Here is a 24,723-nt window from a genome sequence, read left to right as displayed (position 1 = left end):
CAAAGAATGAGTGGGTCAAACAACACATTATAGAAACAATCAATTACTTCATTCAAGAAAATGACAATTATGAGACAGTATACCACAGCTCAAGGAATGCAGTGAAAGCAGCTCTTAGGGAAAGTTTTATATCTCTGAATGCTTATGTGAATAAAATAGAGAAAAAGGAGATCAATGAATTGAGCATGCAACTGAAACAACTAGAAAAAGAATAAATTAAGAATTCTCAGTTAAATACCATATTAGAAATACTGAAAAACAAAGGAGAGATTAGTAAAATTGAAATTAAGAAAACTATTGAACTAATAAATGAAAGTAAGAGCTGGTTTTATGAAAAAACAATGAAGTTGACAAATCTTTGGTTAATTGAATTTAAAAAAAAGAAAGAAGAAAACAAAATTACCCATATCAAAAATGAAAAGAGTGAATTCACCACCAATAAAGAGGAAATCAAAATAATAATTAGCAACTATTTTGCCCAACTGTGTGCCAATAAATTTGACAATCTTAGTGAAATGGATGGGTATTTACAAAAAAGAAATAAATTTTCTAGATTAACAGAAGAAGAAAAAAAGATAAGCCCTCAATGAACTCCCTAGGAACAAATCCCCAGGGCCAGATGGATTTACAAACACATTCTATCAAATATTTAAAGAATAATTAATTCCAATACTTTATGGAATTTTTGGGAAAAATGGTGAAGTCCTACCAAATTCTTTTTATGATACAAATATGGTACTGATACCTAAACCAGGAAGAGTCAAAACAGAGAAGGAAAATTATAGACCAAGTTCCCCAATGAATAAATGTGCAAAAATTTTAAATAAAATATTAACAAAAAGATTACAGCAACTTATCACAAGAATAATATGTTATGACCAGGTGGGACGTATACCAGGAAGGCAGGGCTGGTTCAATGTTAGGAAAGCTATCAGCATAATTGATCAAATCAACAACAAACCTAACAGAAACCAAATGATTTTCTCAGTAGAGGCAGAAAAAGCTTTTGACAAAATACAGCACTCATTCCTGTTGAAAACACTGGCAACCACAGGGATAAATGAAACCCTCCTTAAAATGAGAAGTAGTATCTGGTTAAAACGTTCAGCAAGCATTATATGTAATGGGGATCAGCTAGAGGCATTTCCAATAAGATTGGAGGTGAAACAGCGATGTCCATTATCACCACTCTTACTAAACATGGTACTAGAAAAGTTAGCTTTAGCAATAAGAGAAGAAAAAGAAATTAAAAGGATTAGAATAGGCAAAGAAAAAAATTGTTATCACTCTTTGCAGAGGATATGATGATATACAGAATCCTAGAGAATCAAGTAAAAAGCTACTTGAAGTAATCAACTTTGGCAAAGTTTCAGTATATAAAATAAACCCACGTAAATCATGAACATGTTTGTATTTTACTAACAAAGACCAAGAGCAAGAGTTAGAAAGAGAAATTCCATTTAAAAGTATTGTAAACATAATAAAATATTTGGGAGTCTGCCTGCCAAAGCAAACCCATGAATTATATGAAAACAACTACAAAACATTTTTCACACAAATAAAGTCAAATATAAATAATTGGAAAAACATCAATTGTCCATGGGTAGGCTGAGGTAATATAATAAAAATGACAATTCTACCTAAATTAATTTACTTATTCAGTGTCATACATATCAAACTTCCAAAAAATCGTTTAAAGAGCTGGAAAAAATAATATGAAAATTTATCTGGAAAAGCAAAAGGTCCAGAATATTAAGGAAATTAATGTAAAGAAATGCTAAGGAAGCCAGTATGGACATACCAGACCCTAAATTGTATTATAAAGCTTCAATCATCAAAACTACTTGGGACTGGCTAAGAAATAAAGGGATAGATCAAATAAAGGAATAGGTTAGGTACACAAGATAACACTAATTGATGACAAACCCAAAGATCCCAGCTTCTGAAATAGGAACTATTTGACAAAAACTGCTTGAAAAACAGGAAAATAGTATGACAGAAACTGGACATAGACCAATGTGTGATACTGTACACTAAAATGAAGTCCAAATAGGTACACAATTTAGGTATAAAGGCTGATACTATAAACAAATTAGGGAGCAAGGAATATTTTGTCTGCCAGATTTATGGAGAATGGAGGAATTTATGACCAAACAGGAGAGAGGGAAATAATTTTTAGAACTAATGTCTCTGATAAAAAAAAAGGCCTCATTTCTAAAATATATAGAGAACTGAGTCAAATTCACAAGAACACAAATCATTCCCCAACTGATAAATAGTCAAAGGATATTTTTCAGAGGAAGAAATTAAAGCTATCTATTAGTCATTTGAAAAAATGCTCTAAATCACTACTGATTAGAGAGATGCAAATCAAAACTCTTAGAGAGCACATCACATCTGTCAGATTGGCTAATATGAGAAAACAGGAAAATCACAAATGTTGGAGAGGATGTGGGGAAATTGGGACCCATTCATTGTTGGTGGAGTATGAGCTGATTCAAACATTCTGCAATTTGGAACTATGCACAAAGGGCTATAAAAATGTACATACCTTTTGACCCAGCAATACTCCTTCTAAGGCTATATCTGAAGGAGATGATAAAAATGAGAAAAGGATCCATGTGTACAAAAGTATTTATAGAAGCTCTCTTTGTGGTGGCAAACAATTGGAAATTGAGGGAATGCCCATCAGTTGGGGAATGGCTGAACAAGTTGTGTTATATGAATGTAATTGAATACTATTGTGCTTTAAGAAATGATAAACAAGCAGTGTTCAGAAAATCCTGGAGAAACTTATATGAACTGATGATGAATAAAGTGAGCAGAACCAGGAGAACATTGTTCACAGAAACAGACAGAATGTATTATGACTGATTTTGATAGACTTAGTCCTTATCAGAAATGCAAGGTCCTAAAACAGTTCCACAGGACTCATGATGGTAAATGCCATCCACACCCAGAGAAAGAACTATGGAGTCAGAATGCAAAGTGAAGGATTCTATTATCTCTTTTTATCATTTTGTTTTGTTTTGTTTTTCTTTCTCATTTTCTATCCCATATGTTATTCTTCCACGCAACATGACTAATGCAAAAATGTGTTTAATAAGAATGTAAGTGTAGAACCATATCATATTGCATGCCATGTTGGGAAGGCAGGGAAATGGAAGGTGAGAAAATTTAAAACTTATGGAAGTGACTTTTGAAAACTAAAAATAAATAAATATTTTTTAAATACTGGATCTAGGGCAGGATTTGAACTGATCCAAAGGCCAATCTTCCATCCACAATGCCACACTTTCTTTCTCCAACATTTTTTCATGAGAAACCACAAGAGTGGCAGGTATCAGTCTTATGCATTTATTAAAGAATAAGCCTGTTCATCTGTCATGCTGTCTCACTGGGACCCAGGATATTTTGGTTCCTCAGCACTTCCCTTCTTTTCAGATTCCAACAGGAACAGCTTTTTTCCTGTAGAAGAAATGAAAAGATAGAGCATGGTGAGTCACCACTATTACCAAAATGTAGACCTTAAGAGGGAAAGAAAATTGTGACCAGAAAGTCATTATTAGAACAAGGACAAGATAGAACGTTAGAGTAGGAAAGAACTTTAAAACACAGAATGTAGAAGTTGGAAGGGGCTTTACAACAAAGAACATCAGAATGTCATCAGCTTGAAGGATAGCCAGATTTTTTTTGTCAGAAATTTCTTGTTTAGAACCAAAATCAGCCTCTTGGCAATTTCTGCTCACTTCTTCTTGTTTCTGCCTTTTGGGGCTAAGCAAAACAAAGTGCATTCTTCCTACCTCAACAATCTTTATCATATTGAAAGGCAGTGATTAATATCCCCTCCCCTATGCTTATCTTCCCATCTTGATTTGTTTTCTGTTCTCTAGGTTAAATATATCCAGAACTTTCCAACTTCATCTTATTAGTTATTTTTTCTCCCTCAGTTGAAAGAAGCACAGTGGATAGAGGTGGGGATCCTTTATCTGGAAGATCTGTCTTTTAATCCAACCTCAGACATTCATTAGCAATGTGACACTATGCAAATCACTTAATCTCTGTTTGCCTCAGTTTCCTCATCTTCAAAACGAAAAATATTAGTACCTTTCTCCCGAGGTTTTTGTGAAGAGCAAAGAAGCATAATTGGAAAGTGCTTAGCAAATTTCCTTGCACATTGTAGATACTATATAAATGTTATCTATTAATATTTTAAAGTGTCTCAGATTTCCTCCATGCTTCCTGTCCTCTCTTTCCCCAGGATTCATGTTTCCACATGAATTAAATCCACTGCTATGCTAGGACCCTGATCCCTTTCAGTTTAATCATCTTATAACTATTGGTTCTGTCTTATGTATTGTCTACTCTTTTTTAAAAAAAGAAAAATGTTATATTTACAATTTGCTTAGGGACTATAAAACCAAATTTGCTTAGAGATTATAAACTACTTATTTTTGATGCATAATATGTCATAATATTTTCATCACTCTGAATTTGGACAATCGGTCTATTCAGGAAAAATCTAGTTAAGAGTTCTTAACTTGGAATCTAGGAACTTTTTTCTTTCTTTTTTCCATTTCCTTTGTAATCCTATGTCTTTTGTTTTATGCCTTTAAAAACATGATTCTGAGGATTCCACCAGACTGCCAAAGGCATTCAAGACACAGAAGAAATAAAGAATTCTGGATTCAGACCTTTACACAGAGCTTCCCTAAATGTTCTAGTCAATAGGATATATGTATAAGTATGTATGTATACATATATATATATATATATATATATATTTAAAGTACAGATACATTTTAAAGTTTGTGTTTTAAGGTCATTTTCAGCTCTGACATTCTGTATTCTTTGAGTTTATAGTTTTACCTTTGAACCTGGTGAATTTCTCCAAATCAAGGCCACTTTACTTTTGTTTGTGCCCCCTAAGGCTGATAAAAATGTAACTTCATGTCAACAACTTAGCCAGACCATGGGAAAATTGCCAAATGATTCCATGGTCATCTTAGTGTGGTTTGTAAATGGATTGAAACCATCAGCCACTTGGAATGTCTCAAGATACCAAGTCAGGCCCAAGAAATGGGGGTACTTCATAATCCCTCGTGAGAGACACAAGACTGGAACCCTCATGGCAGATCAGGTTTGGGTAATTCCCCACTTTCCCAGTCCCTATATGGAGGAGGCCTCTGATGGGGGACAAAACTGGGGTAAAACTGCAGAATAATTTGGAAACGTGTCCTGTGCAGGGAAAAAATTTATATCTTAATCCTCAATCTCAGCTTTAGCTGTCAGATTCAATAATCTCACCAGACACCGAACTCCCTTGGCTCTTTCATCAAGTTGTTCTTTTGTTATGGAAAGTTCTCCCCTTTTCTTAAGTTGGTTCAATTTATATTCATTTTTCAAGTCTCACCTTCTCTACCTCCCTTGCTCCTCCACAACTCACCGACATCTTCCTCCTTTGAACTCCTTTGCTTCTGTTATGTTCTTCAGTCATTTCAATCATGTCCTACTCTCCATGACACTATTTGAGGGTGTCTTACTAAAGATTCAATCCTTTTTGAGAACAAAGGATGAATAACAATTGGAGTGGCTTGCCATTTCCTTCTCCAGCTCATTTTACAGATGATAAAATCGAGGCAGACTTACTCAGAGACAAACAGCAAGTAATTTTCTGAGGCCAGCAAGTGATTCAGATCACTGAGATTAAGACTGCATGAAAGAGTTTAACTATAAATGTATCTATGAATATACACTATGTTATTTAGCTGTCCTGACTGTTTTATTATTTGAAGTGTATGTGTTTGGTGTCCCCAGCCAGAGTGTTGAGAACCCTTGAAGAAAATGAATTTGCCAAATGTTGGCCAGTGAATACAATAGCAGAGTGAAATTGGAGTTATAGATTCATGGAGTTTGACTTGGGGGCCATGTTCTAACCTTTAAACCCTTAACTTACACAGAAGCATCTTTTTGGGGTAACACATATGGAGTTTCTGATAAGGAGATTATGGAACACAAAACTCTAACTCTAGATAGGAGTTCAGGGAAGGGCATTTAAAAGACCATCTGGTCCAAATCCTCCATTTGACATAAGAAGAAATCTAAACATACAGAAGTGAAATGACCTTCCCAGGATCATGAAGCAAATTGGTAGTTGAGTTAGGACTAGATCATGAAGCAAGTTTGTAGCTGACTCCAAGAACAAGATTGTTCCCCTTCTCCCTCCATGTTTTAAACTGTCCTCAAGGGAACTCTTTAGGAGAGATTTCTTACTGTCCACTGTATTCTTCCTCAACCTCATTGTAGTGGTGACCCAATTTACATCATCTGCACTCCTCTCTCACTGTCCATTTGATCCAAATAATTACAAGAATCTTGTTCACATCTAAGCAGATGTACGCAATTAGAGACATTATTGTATAGTAGAAAGAAAACCAGATTAGGTGCTAGCAGAACTAGGCTTGAATCCCCTTTCTATAACTTATTACCTGGGATGCCTTGCACAAGGTAGCATCTCCTCCCTCATGGTCTCTGTCAAATGAACATTTTGGACAAGATCAGTATTATGTTTTATCTTATTTTTTTAAAATGTGTGTGTGTGTTTGTGTATGTGTGTGTATGTTTGTGTGTGTGAGAGAGGCAGAAAGACAGAGAGAGAGAGATCTTTGGCAATCTGGCAAAGCTGATAGATCCCTTTTCAGTTTGTTGCCTTCTTTCCTAATAGGAGGAAATGAGAAATTTCAGTTTCAGGTTAGTGAAAATAAATATGCAAGTTTTTTCCTGTCCAAGTTCATGGATCCTATGAAGTTTTTCCACTGATCTGTTGGCAGGGGGCCAACCTAGAGACCTTTGGTTAAGAAGTAGACTAGATGACTTCTAAGGTCCTCTGAAGTTCTAGGAAATGAGCATTAATGTGCTTTAAAGTGCCATCTCAGAAGAAAGTCATACTGGGACTTACTTATTTTCATGACACAGCTCACAATCACTGTCATAAGTCTTTCCATCAGTGCCACAGACAGGCCAAGAGGTTTTGTAGCATCCTGGCATGGGAAAGCAGTTAGGCTAGAAGAGTAATAAAAAAAAAGATTCTCCTACTATATGACAGACACCCAGATACTCAGAGCTTCAGAGCTGAGATTCAGCCAGTCAGTCAATAAGCATTTACTAATCACCTATTTCAGGCAGGATAATCAACACGGAATATGCAAAACAGAGTAAAAGACAGTCCCTGCCATGAAGGGGTAGGGAGACAAGACTGACTGTTGATAGTAAGAGTGCACTCAACAATCTAATGAGCGGGGAGAACAGGGAAACAATTACATACACCTAGGTGCCACAGTGGACAAAGGGCAGGTCAAGAAGACTTGAATTCAAATCGAACCTCCAGTTACCTGTGTAACCCTGGGCAAATCACTTAATTCTGCCTCAATATTTTCACATGTAAACTGAGCTGGAAAAGGAAATAGCAAAACACTCCAGAATCTTTGCCAAGAAAAGCCCCAATGGGAGTCACAAAGAGTTGTACATTATTGAAAATCACTCAGCAGCAACATATTAGCTAAACCGCATAAGAGAAATACTGGAAATCGTCAGCAGAGGGAAGGCACTAGAATTAAGAGGGATTGGGAGAGGCTTCCTGTGGAAGATGGGATTTTAGCTGGAACCAGTACCTAACAGGGATTCATGTATCCAGTGTAACTGAAAAAATTCATCCAGACTTGGGTTAAATACCTCTACTGTGCTTGTGGATTCCTTTAGGAAAGACCATCCACTCACACAAGGCTGCTCTGAAGAATCTGCTCTGAACTCCCCTAACAATGGATGACTACCTTGGTTAGGTTCGTATACTTCCTTGTCTTTGGGAGCAACACCTCCCAACACCTCCTGTTGAGCAAATCCTGTACCTACTGTTCACTATGCTCTACATTCCCTTTCCTAGAACCTTTATACCTTTTCAAAGACTGCTCCCAGGGTCTGAAATGTCCTCCTTTCTCACTCTGTTTTATATTCCTTCATCCCTTCATGGCTCAACTCAAATATGCTCTTCCACATGAGGCCTTCCTACACCTCTCCTTAATAGTGTGCCCTCGCCTTCCTGAAGTTACCTTGTATTCACTTTGAATGGATTCTGGAGCTACTTATCTGACTAAGATAGACTATAAACTCTTTCAGGGCAGGGACTGTTTTCATATTCATCTTTATATCCCCATGGCATAACACAGGTCCTGACCCCCTTTTAGGGGTTCAGGGTGGGAGAAACTTGTGATTTCATGGGTACATGGAATTCTTGGTGAGGAAGCACATTTTATCCTTACAGATCTGTAACTGTTATGTAAAAGTTAATTATAAACTTAGTTTACTGATGTAATTTCAAGGTTTAGTGACTTACTCAGAGTCACATAGATAGTAGGGGACAAATGCAGGGCTCTAAACGAGGTCTTCCTAACTCTAAGGCCTTCTCTTTATTCATATGTCATGCTTCTTCTTACCTGATGCGTAAAAAGTATTTGAAAATGCTTGCAGAATAGAAAATTTGGGGCTATATGAAGAATCAAATCACTTCAGTTCATGTCTTGATCTAGTCATGTGACCTTGGACAAGTCACTTGGCAGAATAATGGAATCTCAGAGTGGGAAAGAAGCTCAGAAGAGAAATAGTCCAATAATTCCTAAAAGGAAATCTCTGCAACAACATCCAAGAAGGGCTTGTCCAGGCTCTGCTGCAATGCTTCCATTGATGGAAAGCTCTCCACCTCCCAAAGCAGACTATTTCACTTTAGGACAGTTTTCATTATCAATTTTCCCTCTCTTAGACTGAGTCAAAAATCTACCTCTTTGTAGGTATATTCCATCAATCTTACTTCAGCTTCCTCGGGCTGAGCAAAATCAGGTGAATTGTTCTTTACGTGATATCCTTTAGTAGTCCTATTTCTTTTAAATCTATTCTTCCCCAGGGCAAAGCTAATAATTTGTATAAATTCTGTAGGGCATAATCTGTCCCATCACCAACCTTACTCATCCTTCCCTTGTTTGCTACAGTTTATCAAGGTCCTTCCTAATACAGATTGCCCATGATGGAATATAATAAATGCTGTAGGTAAGGTCGGACCAGAGCAGAGCATAGTAGAATTATCATGTTTTTTATTCTGGACATGATGCCTCTCTTTGAATCAAATTAGTATAACTTCCTTGGGCTTTAGTTTCCCATCTTTAACTGAAAGGTTACACAAAGTGGACTCTCATGTCCTTTTCAACTAATATTCAGTAACTCTTCCTGTTTGGGCTTCAGTTTGCTTTTCTGTAAAATGCGAGAAATAAATCTTGCTTTAATTCCTTTGGAAAACTTTAAAGAGTATCAAATGAGAAAATATATGCCAATCACATCACAAAGTGTAAAACACTACAGAAATGGGAACATTGAATGGCAGCTATCCCATGATCACCCACAAGTAAGCATATGATACACTATGGGGGATGGTGATCATGGGGTAGTTTTCATTCAAAGTTTACATTTCTGTACTGTTTAACACTTTGTAATGTGATTGGCACATATTTTCTCATTTGAACCCCACAAAAGTCTTCCAAGGGAGCGAAAGCATTGGTTATTTCCCCTATTTGTACGGAAAAGGAAACAGGACCAAAGAACTGGTCAGTGGAGAGAAGTTCAGTGCTCATTACTTAAAGCTCATACAGAAAAATGCCCCCAGGAAATGCTCTGGGTCCTGTAGAATGAGGGCCATTATTCCTTTCAGAGAATCTTTCCTGTCTATTTCTGTTTGTTTAATTTTTTTTTTATCAAGCTGCAGATTTTCACAATTACAAATGATACTGAAACAATCATTGATAAGAAAAAGAAAATAATGACTGAAATTTGCTTCATTACATAGAATGCCATTGAATCTGACAATAGGAGAGCTAAGAGAGATCTCAGAACAATAGTGTAGAATGCAGACAGATGCATGGGACTTCAGAACAAAGAACATGGACTGTTAGAGCTAGAAGCCTGATCAGAACATAGAACACAGACTATCAGAGCATAGAGCACAGTGGAACAGAGCTAGAAGGTAGAATATAGAATAGAAGGTGGAATGTGATACACAGACTACAAGATGTCAGAGCTGGAAGGGATATACAGAATGTCAGAGCTAAAAGGGACCTCAGAATACAGAATGTGAGAACATAGAACACAGCAGATATAGTTGGAAAGGAGCCCAGAACATATGACATGGAATGTCAGCACAGAACATAAAATGTCAGAGCTAGAGGGGCCTCAGAACATAGAACACATGGAATGTCAGAAATCACTTTGTCCCATCTCTTCATTTATCTGTGAAGCAAGCTGAAGTCCATAAAGATGAAGTAACTTTTGATCTTGATAAAAGCATGGTACCATTCTGGTGCTGAAGGCTCATTGGGTGCTGAACGTTGAATGGTGGGAATCAATAGTTCTTCACTATGTCATGGGAAATGTGTTAAATGATAAAGTAGAAGCTCTTCTTACATCTAGGACATCTGTAGTAGCTTGAGCAGTGTCTAGGAAACAAATTTTCAAGGGTTAGGTTTGCCTCATCTGTAAGACAGATACTTTGGGGATAGGGAAGGGAGGATAAGGAAACCAGGGGACTCTGGATTATAGCCCCAGTCTCACCACCCATGCCTCAGTTTGCCTGATTCCATCACACTGATCTTCCCAGAAACCCCAATGACCTGATATGTTGCAGAATTAGACAGAAGTTCAGTCAACTGAACAAAAACAGAGGTGTTTTTCTATCCATTATTTCACTTACAAATCCTTGGCTCTAGGGATCAGGACACCTGGTACTTGATCCTTCCTGTGTTACTGAATTACTGTGTGATCTTGGACCAGTCTCTTTCTGTCACTGCATTTCACTTTCCTTTCAGTTAAACTAGATAATCTAAGGGTTCCCTTCCAGTTCTGTCACTTCATGTTTCATGTTCAAAGGTTACTTTCAGCTCTAACAGTCTCTGTTCTACATCCTATGTTCTATATTCTTCTTCTTTTAATTTAATCAAGATTTATTGAGATGCTTTCATATTGGAAAAGCTGGATTGGGTACAAAGACAAATGAGACAAGAGACCTTCCAATAAGAAAGGGACAAATAGAAATAAATGTAAGGAAATGCAAAATCTGATAAGTACTATGGGAAAGACCAAGACTTCTTGGAGGAATGTGGATTTGTAACAAGTATTTTGACAGGTAGACATAGGAAGGCAGGGTATTTCAAGCAAAGGAAAATGAGTAGTCTTAAAAATGAGAAAGTTTGGTGTGTTTGGATAATCACAACTCTTGCTAATCTCCTGGCTGCTAAATTCAAAGTCCTTCCCTCAGTCTTAATCCATTTGGATTTCTTCCTGAAACTTCTAACATTATTGAGTATGCCAATATCCTAGGCATTTTGTCCTCTCTGGCATTGCTCTCTCCTGTTTTTCCTCCTTCCTGTTTGATAGCTCCATAACAATCTCATCATACTTATCTTGTGAAGCCTATGCATGGGCATACCCCAGGACTTTGTCTTGCACCCTCTTTTCTCTCAACATTCTCTCTCTCTTTGACTCTGGTTCAACATCTTCTCTTTGCGGATGACTCAGCCATCATGTCTTTCCTGAGCTCTAGTTCTGCATCATGGATTGTCCATTGGACACATCATCCTGAATGTCCTACAGGCATACTCAATTTCAACATATCCAAAATGAAAACTCATCACATTATCCTCCAAACTTACCCTCCCTCCTACTGTCCCTGTTTCTATCAAGGGCAAGATTTGCAACCTGACAGCCATCCTAGAGTTTGTTTTTAAATCATGAATTTGATCTACATAATGAAATTGTCTGCTTTCTTTGCATGATCATAAATCCTCATAATTAAACCACTAGTTATACTCTTAGGGAGTGACCAGAGCTAGTCTATCCTACACAAAAATGTGAAATGATATCTTTCATTGTCCCTTTATGGTAGTCACTTCAAGTTTTATTGATAAAATGACCCCATCTGAAAGTGCAGGCAATATATCTCAAATGTACTCTCTATTCCCCCCAACTTTTCTACTAAAAAAAAGAAACAGAAAACTAGAAATCTCTTGTTTCTTCTTTGCTTAATTTCATTGGGAAAAAATTATAATGCATATGCATAGTCCCCAATGACTAATAAAGATCTTATTCCATACTCTAAATCCATCAATTTCTTGTAACAGATATCATATTTCATCTCCTCAAGGGCCCATCTACCTCTAACACTCCCTCACTCTATTTCCAAGTGAATAAAATAAATAATTCTGAGAGACTGCTTTTCCTCTCCTCTTCTTCATGACTTGTAAAGTGCTTTACATCTAAATTAGACTCTTTGGGAACCTTTATTCTTGGGCACTTCCCCTTGGATTTGGGAACTAGGAAGATTACTTCATTTTGAGATGAAAGAACTGGCTTCAGTTTTGACTTTACCAGTCATTGTTTTGTGGGAGATTGGAAGAGTTATTTCTCTCTGACACTGAGTTTCCTAATTTGTATAATAGTATTAATGATACTTGTGCTATTCACCTTGAAGAGCTGTTATAAATAAAATGCTTTGCAAATAAAAATATTTCTTTACAGGATTATAAGCACAGAGCTGGAAAGGACCTCAGAGCCATCTAATCTAACCTACTGATTTTGAAGATGAGGAAACTGATACCCAAGATTACACAGGTAATAATAAATGGAAGATTTGAACCCTGGTCCTTTTATCTAAATCCGAATTATTATTCTTGATCGTCTTCACTAAATCCTTCTTCTGTTGACTCATTGAGGTATGAAATAACAATTGAAGTCCTTGAAGGCTATGTTAGGAGAGCACAAACTTTGGAAGGTCCATTCAAGGTAGTAGTGCTGTAATCTCAGGAAGGGTTTGGTGGTCTGTGCAATCAGCTTAGCTAATTGTGGAAATGCTTATCACCAGAAGGATGGTTCCTACAGAATGCATATTTTGGTCATAGTAACTCAGGAAAAAGTCTGTTAAAGTGTCAGTTCATTGGTGGGGAGAAGGATAGGGCAGCAAATATTCTCTGGAAGAGGAAGAATCCATATGAAAGAAACCTATGATCTCTGGAAATCTCAAAGTAATTATCACCTGAGAACTGCTGATAGTTGTTTTTTTTTTTTTGTTGTTGTTGTTTTGTTTTTTTTTTTCCCATTATAAGAGAATCACTTTTCCATCTGCTTATTGTGTTTCTCAGGGGTTTGAAGAGGATTCCCAGAAAAGGTAGTTCAGCTGGATATTCCTGAGGAATATCAGGCCACTGGATTCAGATGACTGTGGAGAAGTGAGGCTGGTGACCTGCACAGCCCTCCTTCACTCCAAACAAAGTCAAGTGCAAGTCATGTCATCATTTCTCTGATGGCATGGTCTTCTTCAGCAAGAAAGGATGAACACAAGTTCAGCTGGGAGAAAAATAACCCTAGTTCCTGGACAGAACAGGAGTAATCCAAAGCCCTTGTCATTCTCTGTCCACCAGAAGAAAGATTCAAATGCTTTCAAGTCAGAGTATTTGGTGGAAGAAAACCCAGGCTTCAGTCATGGCTCTGTCCTCAGCTACATGATCTGGGATCAGCTACTGCTCTGTTCTGGTCTGAGGTTGCCCATTTGCAAAATGGGCATAGCTACCTTTGTTCTATTTATTTCCAAAATACTGTGATGGGCCACTGTTTAGATAGTATGTCCAAAAGTACTTGAGAAAGTATAAAGTACTGAATGAATACAGAGTATCATATAAACATAAATGCAAATATGAATATAAAGGATGCTTTAAGAACCATTTCTGCTATACTTTTCTTGCGAGTTTAAGACTTGGAAGGCAGGTTACAGTAGCCAAAAATAGACTGGAAGTAGAATGAGAGACCTAAGATTGAAATTTGGCTCTGAAACTGACCAACTGCATGGTCTTGGGCAGGTCACTTTTCTTTCCTCTAAAGCTCAGTTTCCTCTTTTGTAAACTAAGTAAAATAAGTGTCTCACAGGGTTGTTCAATCAATAAATAAGTATATATTAAGTGCCTATTTTATGTTAGGAACAATTTGAAATACTCCAGATACAAAGATAAGCTGTCTGTGCTCTCAAAGGTACATGTTCAAGTGGGGGCCACAATTTATACATATAGAGGTTTAAAGAGGACATGTAAATCAGAGTCAATGTAACCTTGTCTGGGAAGGCACTAATTGTTGAAGAGATGAGGACAGACTTCAGCAGAAGGTGACTGAATCTTGAAGGAAACCAGGGATTCTAAGAGATAGAAGTGAGGGAGAGAATTCTAGACATAGTGAACAGATAGAGCAAAGGGATGGAAATGGGAGATGCAGTGCATGGAAGGAGAAGAGGCAGAGAGTCCAATATGTTTGGATTGTGGAGCATGTAGAGAGGAGTGACGTGGAGATTGGAGAAGAGGAGGGGCTAAGTTGTGAAGAGCTACAAATGGCAGGCAAAAGGGTCTAATATTTGACCCCAGAGACAGAAAACCACTGGAGCTTTGAAAACTCCTTGGGTAGGGAGTGACATGGTTAGACCTGTACTTTAGGGAAATCATTTCAGCAGGTGGGTTGGGGAAGGACTGGAGAGATGAGAGAATGGAGACCGTTAGGAGGATCAAATATTGTAATAGTCAAGGCTGAAAGGGGATAAGAGTTTAAATGAGGGTGGTGACTATGTATGTGTAGAGCAGGGTGTGGGATCCTGACTGAGGAAAAAGCATAATTGAGTGGATAGAAATAATGCCCTAAGAGTTAAAAATAATATTAAGGACTGCCTTTGTGAAGCCCTTGGTTTATTTTCTAATATGAAGGCACCCTAAAGTCTCCCCTTACCACAAAACTTCCCCTTATCCTGGACCATAAAATTTCTTGTCTCCACTCCACCCCACATGCTGGGGAATGGGATTTCCTTATCTCCCTTATCTTGTGACATTCATAGTCCTCGTCCTCTGTCTTTATCTTGCAAGACTTCTCCTAGATCTCCAATTCCCATAAGGAAACCCTAAAATCATCCTATATAAGTTTGATCATTTTCTTATATCATTGCCTTTGTTTAACTCCTTGCTAAATCTCAGGTCCTCTGCTTTTGCATCAATAAAGCTCCCTTTGGCTACAGAGAAGGTCTAAGTGAATTCTTTCACATTCGGAACCAGTGCTTCCATCTCTCTCTTCAACAATAATACACAGTAAGAGGGGAAAAACCATTAACTTAAACTCTATGAAAGGTGGAAACCCAAACATGGCAGCCTGTTAAAAATCATAACTTAGATATTGAATCATAATTTAGATATTGTGACTGATGAAAGTTATAACACAGACATAATGACCAGTTCATGTCCAGCACATGAACAGCACACAATGTTGGGTTTTGGAATTTAACCATCAACATTAGCCTAATGCTCAAACTTGGGAATTAGCTCATTACTAAGCAGAACTACAAAATAACCACAGCTTCTGCCCCAGACCAAAGGTAGTTAACTCTTGGCAGGATACATTACACTCCCATAATGTAAGTAACCCAATTGATCAAAGTACTACCTGTAATCCATCTGAATCTCCTTGGCCTCTTTCTTTGGTACTAAACTTTCCCACTGCTTGGGTGGAGGGGGAAAGACATGATTCCCTAGGTGAGGCAATTCAGGATCTTACACAGGGGATGTTATGGAACTGGAAATGACAAAGGTTGGTACTGGATGCAAAAGATTAGTAAGACTGAAAAATGGAATGCCACACCAAGGCTGTGAATTTAGGTAACAAAATGGTTAAACTAAATGCTTTAAGATGGTGATATTTTGGAATAGTAATAGGGATATTTGGGAGGATGATGTGTTTGGGTGTAAAGATACCTTGTTTGGACATTCTGAACTTCTGGGATATCCATTTTGATAAACCAATAGGTAGTTGATGAGAGTGAGAGAGAGAGAGAGAGAGAGAGAGAGAGAGAGAGAGAGAGAGAGAGAGAGAGAGAGAGAGAGACAGAGAGAGACAGAGAGAGAGACAGAGAGAGAGAGAGACAGAGAGAGAGAGAGACAGAGAGAGAGAGAGAGAGAGACTCAAGTCTAGATTATAGATGTAGTAGTCCTCTACTTAGAGTTGATAATTGAACCTACAAGAACTGAAAAGGTGACCACATGAGAGAGTATGATGAGAAAAGAGAAGAAGCCCAATGTCAAGGACTTGGGGATAAGCCCAGAGCTGGCAGGCATGACATTGATGGTGATCTAGCAAAGGACAACGAGGAGCAGTCAGATGTGTAAGAGGAAAACCAATGGAAATCAGTGTCATGAAAATCCAGAGAGAAATGGGTGGTTAACCCTTCTGTGTGTTACACAGGGTAAGAAGGATGAGGATTAAGGACTATAGATATGATAAGTAAGTTACCATAGATAACTTTAGAGAAAACAATTTCATTTGAGTAGTTGGGTCAGAAGCCAGATTACAGAGGGTTTAGCAGAGAGTGAGAGAGGAAAAAAATTAGAGATACCAACTAGAAATAGCTTTATCAAGGAGTTTAGCAGGGAAAGGGAAGAAGAAGAGGAAGACAATAAGTGGGAGTGAGCTAGCGCAGGTGTTTTCTTTTCAAGGTAGAGGCAGGTTTAGGTAGCTTTGTAGGCAGAGAATCACAGAATTTGAGAAAGGGACCTCAGCAGACATTCATTCCAGCTTCCATACATGAAAGAAAATGTATATATTAACGTATATGAAAAATGGTCATCCAGCTACTGCTTGACAGCCTCCAGGGAGGGAAACCCACCACATCTTGAGACAGGTCTTTCCACTATTGAACAGTTCATATTGTTAGGAAATTTTTCCTTTAATCCTGCCTAAATATTCTTCTATTTTATTTGCAATCATAGCACCTGGTTCTGCCACTAGGTTTATAGACAGATGTAGATCAAATAGCTTTGACCAAGCCTGTTTTCTAGGACAGCCACTATGAAAAGCAGCATTCAGCTATACAACTTCCTAGCAAAAGAACATTCTTGAATTCTCAAATCAGGGAATCTTAGAATTCTAACATCACTGCATCTTAGAATGGAGATTCTAAGAAACTACTTTGTTGAATATTAGAATATGGAAATTGGGCATCTATTCAATCCTAGAATTGTGGGAAGGGACCTGAAAGCCAGTCCATATAAGGATTTAGTTAAAGAAAATGTCAATGTTTACCTTGGAGAAGAAAAGACATTTTAGTGACACAATCAAAAGATGTTTAACTTGGAAGAGACCTCATGTGCTATGTGTTCTAATGAGCACCTGAACAAAAATATCTCCCAGAAAATACATAACAACTAGTCTTCTGACTTTATTTGAACACCTTCAGTGGGTGGGAGAAGTTTGCTGATGGTTAGGGAGTGGGTCCAGACAGAATATCAATGGGTGGAAAGAGCTACTTATGGCAGCAGCCTATTTCATTGTTAGATCATTAAATTTTAAAGAATGTCTCCCAATATCAAGCATTTCCCTCTTTGTAACTCCTACCCATTGCTTTAATTCCACCCTCTTGGACCAAGTAGAAGAAGGCTAATCCTTATACTTAATGATAACCTTTCAAATACTTGAAGACAGCTATCATGTCCTTCCTAAATCTTGTCTTCTCCTGGCTAAGCATGCCCAGTTCAATTCAAGAATCCTCAGATGTCATAATGTGAAGGCCTTTCACTATCTTAGTCTATCTTCTTTGTACTTTCCCCAACTTATCAATGTTCCTCCTTAAATGGTATCTGGCCCTGCAGACCTGCAGATCATGGTGGCAGACAGGGGCAAAATTGAAATAGTCTAAACTTCGTGTGACAGATGGATTTGTAGCACCTCAGTTTCCAAGTAAAGTTATAACAATGTTTCCTTGCCATGGGTCACTTGAGAAACAGAAGAGAGTGTGCTGTGGAGACCAACCCAACAGATTACATGATGGGCACAAGAGTGATGAGTGAAAGGTGGGTTAAGCAGGGCATGGACAAAACATTCATTACATCTTTACTCTCTTTCACATTCTCTACATTTTTTGTGGGCTGCTCAAAATCCTGAATGCAACACTGTCTATGTTGTCTGGACAGGGCAGTTTATAACGGAATTATAACTTCCCTGGATTGAACACCTTCTTGTGTGAATGAAGGCTAAGGAGGCATTAACTGGTTTTGGACTACTATACAAGACAATTAATCCATATTGCTAAGACGCTTACCACCTTTAAAGGTGACGTACAGGACGGTAGCCACACTCTCGTCTTGCAATTTTGAGGTTCGCTTTTTGGACCCAAGTGTAAACTTTTACTTACATGCTTCTTAGCATTTTATCTAATTAGATTTGACCTAATATTCTAGCCTGGCAAGTGCTTGCTTTCCCTCCTGAATTTGTTGTCATCTGAAAATTTGACAAACATGCCATTTTTGCCTCTATCAAAGTCATTGATGAATTTTCAGCCAGTGAAGATAAAGCTCAGTTTCCTAGAGCCCCCCACTAAGGATCTCTTTCCAAATGAGTTGCTATTCAAGCATCAATGACTGGTGTGATCTGATGCAATGGGAAGTATGATGGATTTGGATTCAACCGTCTTGAAATTGTGGCTCTGCCATTTTCCATGGGTAACAGGTCATTTAGACTCTCTATCCATGTGCCCTTCCCTTTCCTCATTTGTAAAATGAAGGCTTCGGATCCAAGATCTCCAAGGTCTCTTCCAACTCTATATCTATGATCCTGTGATTTTTCTTTGGCTCTTTTAAAACAGCTCTGAAACCACTTCCTCCTACTCTTTTGTGGCTTGTGACTCCCTGTCTTGTCTACAAGAATAGTGTGACATTCTTTGTCAAACTTTTTCCTAGAATCTAAGGCAGTCTATTTGCAGTAGTTTAGTGACTTCACCAGGTTAATTACACTGTTCAAAACGGGATGCATGTTAGGCTATGTCCTGTTCATGATGAAGCTCTGCTAATTCTTTGTGATCACAAGCTGCCATGTCAATAAGGAATTAGATTTATTGGTTTGGTCCCAGAGAAAAGAATGGCATAGGGTGAGAGGTACAGGGTAACTGTTTGGGCTGAATGTAAGAGCTAACAAGGAAATCTTTCCCAAAAATGGAATGGACAGCATTGGGAAGCTTCTTGTCATTGGCGTTTTTCAAGCAGAGGTTGGGTAATTCTTTCCTGAGATATCTACAGAAGGGTCTCTTGGCCCAGGAGGCTTGTAGCCTCAGGAGTTATCTCAATGCAGCAAAAATTCCCATAAGGGGCAGCTAGAGTTGAATTGGCCTAAGACTCAAAGGCCTATAAATTTGTTGTATGGGATGGGCTTTAGATTTGTGCTTTCACCTGTAGAGGGAGCTATCACTAAGTATACTTCCTCAACCCCTACAGGACTTTGTCTGCTCTGAAACTTAACAGGGCTAGAGAGTGTCCCTACATTCTGAGTCAAGAAGGTCTGGATTTAAATTCCATCTCAGACATTTAGTACCTGGGCAAACTGCATAACCTCCTTGTGACTCATTTTTCTCATCTATATGACTAATTTTCTCATCTGTAAGAATGAGAAAGGTAGATTTGATGATTTCTAAGATCCCCTTATGATCCTGTGGTTCTGTAACATTCTGTGGTTGTTAGAGTTCTGTTAGAATCCCTGTTAGAAGCTAACATTGAGATGGCACTTTAATATGTATAAAATCCATTTCCACACAATAACTGCAAAAGTTCCTAAGTTACAGATTAGGAAACTGAGGCTCAGACAGATGAATAATGTTTTCCATTATATCATAGCCAATAATCAGAGACAAGCTTCTAATTCAGGCACTCAGACCTTAAGTTGAGAGCTCTTTTCACTAAACTTCAGCTCATTCTTGAATCTGTCCTAAACAAAACAAGTAATAGACTGTGGATGCAAGGATATTGGTTTGGGGATCAGAAGATCTGGGTCCTCATCCTGACCCAGTCACCAGCTCTATGACTCTGAGCAGTTCACTTAGCTCTACTTTCTGCTATGTAAAATAAATGCAACAATTTTAAAACACTTATGGGGTTTTGGGGATCAAGTGAAATCATGAAAACAATAATAGTACCACATAATAGCTAGCATTTTTGTCATACTTTGAGGTTTTCAAAGCTCTGTATTTGTTTATCTCATTATATTTTCATGACATCCTTGTGAGTTAGGTATTATTATTTCCATTTTAGTGTCTGAGGCAGAATTTGAACTCAAGTCTTCCTGAATCCAAGAACGGCACTTAGCATTTGTTGTTGTTTTGTGTGTGTCTGTGTTTGTGTGTGTGTGTGTGAGCCTTCCTGTCTCTGCCTTTGCCTCTGTCTTTTTGTCTCACTTTTTTTTTCCATAAAAGTAAGTCAAAATTCTCACCCAACCTCTTGTGTAGTACAGGAATCCTGCCCATACTATCACTATCAATGTCTTTTCTCTATACCCCTGGCCCATGTCCTCATAGGTGCCGTCTATATTCTGCATGCTATAACCTTGAGAAATTTAGGTGGGATCTCCCAGCTACTAGCCACATACTAGTTGTGTTTCCAGTTCACCTATTTGATTTCTGTTTTTTCCTTTGTAAAACAGGGCTAGTAAATGTCCTGTTCCCTCCCACTCAGCATGGTTGTGGAGAAAGCTTCTTGCCTCAGGAGTTCTCTCGATGCAGCAAAAACTCCCATAAGGGGCAGCTAGTCAAATTGGGCTCTGGATGAAGGACTGTCTGAGGGCCCCAATGAGAGGATGCTGTGTTCAGTGAGGAACTTACCCAAAAAGCAGCACCGAATCAGGGAGGGCAGCAGGACTATGCCAAGAGGCCTCATGATCACACTTCTTTACCTCTAGCTGAGGCTGAAGCTGAAAGATTTCAAAGGAGGGTAGGTGTCCTGACTTCATAGGAGCCAGGGAGGTTGCCTTGTGTAGGGGCCAGGGGTTCCACCTGCTGAATTACATCATGCTATCAGGTGACCTACTGCCACCAGCAAGCCCTAACTAGACCTCTACCCTCTTGCTTAAATTGCCTAGAGATGGAGGCTGTCCTCAGTCAGACAATTCAATCTGCCCTCCTCCCACCCAAATCCCAACTTCTCTTCTGTCTGTGTGTCCCTAGGGCTGTGAGTCACTTAAGTCTTCCTCTCTCACTCCCCCTGCCTAGTGAATTAATATGTTTATGTTCTTATCCTCAGCACTCAACTTTTCCTTCCTTCAGCCTTGTGTATCCCCTTCTCCCAATCTCTCTCTTGTGTTTGTGATCCTGGTCTCACCCCATGATATCTGTACCTCTATTCAGTTTTCCTCCTATATATGTGTGTGTATATGTGTGTGTTTGTGTGTGTGTGTGTTTAGAATCTCACCTGGGTTGTTTGTGTTCCATAGTCTCCCTCATTTTTGCTCCCTTCCACTAGTCTTCCATTCTATGTGTGTGTGTGTCAACGTGTGTATATGTGTACATATGTGCATTTGTGTCTGTGGATGTTTGACATCTCATTGGTGAAGTAGGTCAAAAACTGGTCCTGGAGTCCAGAACTGAATTCAAATCTAGACCCCTACATTACTAGCTATGTGACCTTGGGAAATCACTTAGCCTCTGTCTGCCTCAGTTTTCTCAATTGTAAAATAAGAATAATTGTATAACCTACCTCCCAAGTTTGTTATGAGCATCACATGAAGTAGTATTGGTCAAGTTTCTAGCATAGGGCCTGGAAAATAGTAGAAATTTAATAAATACATGTTTCCTTCCTTCCCCTGGCTTTTCTAAGGTGAAAAGGAGTGGTAGCCACTCTACCACAGACTGAGTTGAACTAGGTAGTCTACAAATCCTTCCTAGGTCTGACTTTTTAAAAATTAATTAATTAATTTTAAGTTTTTAACATTCACTTCCATAGGATTTTGAGTTCCAAAATTTCTCCCCATCTATCCCCTCCACCCATCTGAAGATGGCATGCATCCTGATTACCCCTTCCTCCAATCTGCCTGCATTTCAATCACACATACCCCCTTCTCTTATCTCCTTTCCCTCTATTTTCTTGTAGAACAAGATAGATTTCTATACCCCACTGCCTGTTTATCTTATTTTGTAGTTGCATGTAAAAGCAATTTTTAACATTCTCTTTTAAAGCGTTAAGTTCCATATTTTCTCCCTTCCTCCAACACCACCCACCCACATTGAGAAGGCAAACAATTTGATATAGGTTATTCATGTGTAGTTATACAAAACACTTCCATCCTATCCCTCCACCCCATTTATTCTATTCTCTCCTTTGACTCTGTCCCTCCTCAAAAGGTTTTCTTCTGATTCTGCCTCCTCCCATTTTCCCTTCCCTCTGTCATCCCTCCTCCTATCCCCTTTCCCCCTACTTTCCTGTAGGGTTAGATAAATTTTCCACCCAATTGAGTTTATATGTTATTCCCTCCTTAAGATAAATCTGACCAGAGGAAGGTTCACTCATTCTCTCAGATCCCCCCTCTTCCCCTCCATTGTAAAAGGTTTTTCTTGACTCTTTTATGTGAGATAATTTACCCTATTCTACCGTTCCTTTTCTCCTTCTCCCAATACAAACCAGACTCAACCTTGAGAACATCTAGTCTAAACAGCTATTACTCAAGAGGAAGTCGTAGCTCTGAAAAGTCATGGGAGGAAGGACAAAGTGGTAAAAGGTGTGTTTGTGAGTTGGGAGGCCTAGATAGCTGTCCTGGTTAGTAAGAGCTAGTGAGGCAACTAACTCTTAGCAAATCACTTCTTTCTGGGACTTAGTTTTTCCATCTATAAAATGGAGATTTTGAGCAACATTCACATTGAATCTGACTATAGAAACTCCCACAAAAATAGACATTGTCTCAGGAACTGGGATTAAATGCCTCTTGGAGATTATGTCCTTTTGGCTGCCATTTCCAGGCTATGTTAAGAGCTGCTCACCCAAATTTCCTTTGTCTATATTCATCTCTAAGACAAGGCTTTAGAGCAGGACTTCAGGACTAATGGAGGAAGATGTGGGTCTGCTCATTCTTACTGAAATAACCCTGAGTATCTATGACATCAGTCTAACTTTTTCCTAACTGTGTCAGCAGCCTGTTTGCTTTCTCCATGAGGACCCTGGAACTCACCATGACTTTACAGTTAGCATGAGGGTGAGACTTTTTCTCAAAATCAGCAAAACCTCGAGAGATCTTGATATATCAATGATCACTGGCATTTTAAAGCAGCTGCTGAAAGAACACAAAGTGTGGATCCAATAATCACCATGATGCAGTGGTACAGGTGGTTTAAGCAATTTGGATACACTCACACTCACACCTATAGCCACCCCCACCCCCACACCCACACTTAGTTAATACTATCTAAACCAAAAACAACCAAATCCACTTTTAGAAGATTTGTGGCATGGTGACATGTTATACACTGTATAACTCTCTGAAGTTGTGCTTGCTTTCTTGGTTCTTACTTTCCCAGGATTTAACTTCATTACTCCCAATTCTCTCCTCCTTTGCTTTGTGCATGGGGGAAGTGCTTGGAGGGATGTTTATCACTTAAGGTAACACTCTGTAATTGTGATTAAGGCATCCATTTGATTTCCTTCTCTTTGGCTTTCAGGAGTTTATTTTAGATGAAAAGTTCTTAGTTTATTCATAAGCTTTCTAAGCCTCTGTTGGAAAAAAAAAATTCTAATACTTGGTCATAGGTTGAATTCTCATCCAAACTTATATTTATTTGTAGTCATAATCTGAATTGGAAAATCTTTCCTATTCATTGATAGGCCCATTAAATCACCTGGAACCCTAAGTCACGTGTGATGGGAGGAGCTTGCTGAAAAGGCGGAACAGGAAGGGTGTAGCAGAACTGAGAGGAAGTGAGTGAGCACTGTAGGGACAGAGGGGAGAGAATACAGGCGGGCAAGTGTGCAACAATGCTCAGGCTTGTGAGTGTTTGCTTGTGAGAAGGCCCTGGCTGAGGAAGGGAAATTTGGAATTTTTGCTCCCTGCAGTGACCATGTTTATTAACTTCTTGGTCCCCATGACAGATTTTGCTTTCTGATTCTGGGATTTGTCTTTCTGCTGTTTAAATAAATGTTTTTCTTCTGCCTTCTATATGAATAGTCTTACATTTTGTAATTGAGGACTGTGCTGGCATATTCATAGTCACCACCAGTGCTGTGAAAATTGCATTGGTGATACATTATGTCTTATAGTTAAACTTTTGGGCAACTAGGTGGTAAAGTGGATAGGGCACCAGGCCTGCAGTCAGGAAGACTTGAGTTCAAATCCAGCCTCAGATACTATCTGTGTGTACCTGGGCACATCATTTAATCTTATTTGTCTCAGTTTTCTCATCTGTAAAATGATCTGGAGAAGGAAATGGCAAACCACTTCAATATCTTTGACAAGAAAACATACCCTCGGTCATGAAGAGTCAGACATGACTGAAAAATGATAAACAGCAAGTTAACCCCTGGCTTTTTGTGGTTGAAGCAAAATTCAGTGTACTGGAAACATTCAGGCAATAAATATGGGATCCTTTTAGAGTGTTTGTGGATGGAGAAGAATTGGGAGGAGCTGACTTTGTCTCAACCTGAGATCTTCCTCTTTATGATGACCATAGTGTCAGGGTTCTTTCTTGGACCTCCTTTCTCTGTCACTGCTCAGTCTTGCCATTGTTCCATGCTTATTCTTAAATTCAGCCCCTCAGCATCTCTTCTTACCCATTCTTTTTTTTTATTTTTATTTTTTGCTTTAAATAGTATTTCATTC

General features: G+C 38.6%; 1 protein-coding gene across 1 annotated transcript in view; it reads left to right on the top strand.

Annotated features, from left to right (window-relative positions):
• Positions 1-24,723, top strand: part of SCGB3A2 (secretoglobin family 3A member 2) — a 93,814-nt gene that overhangs the window by 26,264 nt on the left and 42,827 nt on the right. The window contains exon 2 of the mRNA XM_072631063.1: positions 12,610-12,702. The gene's annotated coding sequence lies outside the window, so the exon portion shown is untranslated. The remainder of the gene's footprint in view (positions 1-12,609; positions 12,703-24,723) is intronic.

This window comes from Notamacropus eugenii, chromosome 1, assembly GCF_028372415.1.
Source record: "Notamacropus eugenii isolate mMacEug1 chromosome 1, mMacEug1.pri_v2, whole genome shotgun sequence".
In the NCBI taxonomy this organism is placed as follows: domain Eukaryota; kingdom Metazoa; phylum Chordata; class Mammalia; order Diprotodontia; family Macropodidae; genus Notamacropus; species Notamacropus eugenii.
This window is presented reverse-complemented; position numbering and strand designations above follow the sequence as displayed.